Below are 3,083 nucleotides of genomic sequence, written 5' to 3'. Positions count from 1 at the left end.
TTGCTGTATTTTGTAAAGTTAAATGCATTGTGAACATTTACTGTATATACTCAGCGGTACGGTGCCTCAGTGGTTAGCACTTCTGCCTCTCAGCACCAGAGACCCAGGTTCAGTTCCTGCCCCAGGCGACTGTCTGTGTGGAGTTTGCACATTCTCCCTGAGTCTGCGTGGGTTTCCTCCGGGTGCTCCATTTTCCTCCCACAATCCAAAGATATGCAGGTCAGGTGAATTGCCCATAGAGTTTGGTGCATTAGTCAGAAGGAGATGGATCTGGGTGGGTTACTCTTCGGAGTTGGTGTGGACTTGTTGGGCCGAAGGGCCTGTTTCCACACTGTAGGGAATCCAAACTAATCTAATACACATGTGCTCTGAGGCTTTGCACTTTGTACATCCCTCCTAAAGTTACTCAGGACTTGTAAAATCAGGCTGAACATTTTGAGGCTTCTAGCCAGCTAAATTGGGACCTTTTTGACTTTTCTCTGTTTAGCCAGACATCATGACTGGCTACTGGATGGGGGTGAGCAGGGAGAGGAACTGGTTTCAATTCCTGCTCCAGATCTTAAGCACAAAAGTCAAGGCTGATACAACTGCACTGGGAGTAGCATGGTGGGCTCAGTGGTTAGAACTGCTGCCTTACAGGGACCAGGGTTCGATTCCAGCCTCAGGCAACTATCTGTGTGGAGTTTGCACATTCTCCCTGTGTCTGTGTGGGTTTCCTCCGGGTGCTCCGGTTTCCTCCCACAATCCAAAGATGTGAAGGTTACGTGGATTAGCTGTGCTAAATTGCCCATAGTCTTCAGGGATGTGCAGATTAGGTGGGTTATGCATTGGGAATGTAGGGATAGGATAGGGAGTGAGTCTGGGATGCTCTTCAGAGAGTCAGTGTGAACCCGAAGGGCCGAATGGCCTGCTTCCACACTGTAAATATCCTAAGGGAGAGTCAGGGCTCTGTCAGCTAGATGGCTGCTTTCATGACAGAGTGAATCCAGTACCACTACCAGCCTGAGGTTCCCACGAAAAACCCACTTTCTCAATCTCTCACCTCACCTGAGGCATAGTGACCCTCCGTTTAAACCACCACCAATCACCTCTCTCTAATGAGTGTAGCCTAAGGCCACGTTAGCTTTACTGGCAGAGTGCTGCACAGTTGGAAGCACTGTCTGTTGCACGAGATGCTAAACCTGAGATGGATTTAGAATATACCATGGCACTATTATTCAAGATAAATTTAAACATCACCTCCTGGCCTGTATTTGTTTTTCAGTCAATATTACAAAGCGGATTACCTGGTCATTATCACATTTCTGTGTGTGTGGGGGGGGAGCTTGCTACCAAACTAACTGCTGCATTTCCTCCAGTGACTACTCTGCAAGTGTATTTCTGGACAGCGAAGCACTTTGCGCTCTTTTTCACAGCCAACAGCCGTCTCAATGTAAATGCAAATCTGCCTTACATTTTCACTCCATTGATGCTGTCCCTCACCTCCAGACCGGGAGTCCACAGCAGGCTCTACACTGAGGTAACGGAGTAATTGTTTGAGGAAATGGCTTAAATTGGGGCTGGGTGGTTATGGGAACAAGTATTTTCCTTCAGGTTCTGTATTTGGGCATATCACAAACAAGAGATATCCAATCATGTGAAGGGTGCAGATGTGAAAGGGTGATATTGGCAGATGTGCTAGCTTCTCCTAATAGCAGCTGCAATTTGATGTAGAAAAATTGTTTGTGGGTGGATGGAGTAAATATAAAAAGCAATATTGTTTGTTTTTACATCAAAAATAGAGGCGCAGGAAAAGGAACAATCAGTTGCCCCATGGAAATCAGAGTTATGAAATCGTACCTTTGCTGGAAAATAGTTACTTCTCTTAACCCTCAACTCAGATCAGCCATGATCTCATTGCATGGTAGACCCGGCATGATGGGCTGAATGGCCTACTTCTATTCCTACAATTTATAGAACTGTAGATAAAAGATGCGTCGGTTGGGCAAGAAAACAGTGGAAGATTAGCCCTGAAAGGAGGGCAAACTTGTAGAGTTTTAATATTGCAACATCAAGAAGCATCAATGTAATTGTGGGTTTTTAATGAAATTTGGAATGGAATGGAATTAGTTTTTAGGTATTGAACTGAACTACAAAGGGCGATGTTTATAGTTACTCAGTGCCACACAATTATCCTTTGCCCTGAAAAGTGACTTATGGTGATTGTTGTTGCTGCAATTGGTCAGCTTTCTTTACCCTCTGAAAGGGTCAGTCTTGGAATCTGCCATTATCAGTGGTTTCTATCGGCAAGGGAAGAATGTGTTCAGCACCTTATCATCCTCCAGATCCTTTGTGCTTGAATTGTTGGTATCCCAGACTCATGCCATCTCTTGCTTTCAAACAGTATCTCCTGCTCACAACCCCCACTGCCTGCCCTATCTTTCCTCTCCCACCTTCTGTATCCACTCCCCACCCTCTGTGTCCACTGCCCTGCACTCTGTATCCAATCCCCAACCTGGTATCCACAGCTCACCTCTGCATTCACTCCCCACCCTCCATCCCCTGACCCCCCGTGGTCTATATCTCCTGTTTCCTGTATCGTCCCTCCCTCCCCCACTCTGAGCCTTCAAGCTGGTTCTGATATTAAAGCTGAACATTGCTACTCCAGTATTACAGAATTACCTGAGCAACAGGTCAGGATGTTTGGAAAGGCAGCTCCAGCAGTGGGGTAAACACAAAGGACGGTATGCCCTGTTTGTAACTTCACCTCCTGCACTTCCATTTTGGTGCCAGCACAAGCTTGTGTTTCTCAAGGTGAACATGAGCATATACCAAGCTGAATTCAATCTGGTCATTGCTTCAGATTGTTAGGTCACACCAAACCACAAGCCAATCCTTTGTAGATCAAAATCTTTTAATTAACTACAGACTTTCACAATCAAAGTTTATCTTTTGTAATCTCCGATTTATAAACATCTGAGTTACAAACACTGGAACTGATGAGTGCAATGCCATACAGGAGAAATAATTCTGAAAGATCTGACATACAAACATGTTAAGCTAACTTTTGTAAACATCAAGCACTCCCATTTCAGAAATAAAAG

At 45.1% G+C, this 3,083-nt stretch overlaps 1 protein-coding gene across 1 annotated transcript in view; it reads right to left on the bottom strand.

Moving 5' to 3' along the window:
* Nucleotides 1–3,083, bottom strand: part of rpf1 (ribosome production factor 1 homolog) — a 40,284-nt gene that overhangs the window by 4,669 nt on the left and 32,532 nt on the right. The gene's annotated exons all lie outside the window — the stretch shown is intronic.

The sequence above is a fragment of the Chiloscyllium punctatum genome, chromosome 7 (genome assembly GCF_047496795.1).
Source record: "Chiloscyllium punctatum isolate Juve2018m chromosome 7, sChiPun1.3, whole genome shotgun sequence".
Lineage (NCBI taxonomy): Eukaryota > Metazoa > Chordata > Chondrichthyes > Orectolobiformes > Hemiscylliidae > Chiloscyllium > Chiloscyllium punctatum.
This window is presented reverse-complemented; position numbering and strand designations above follow the sequence as displayed.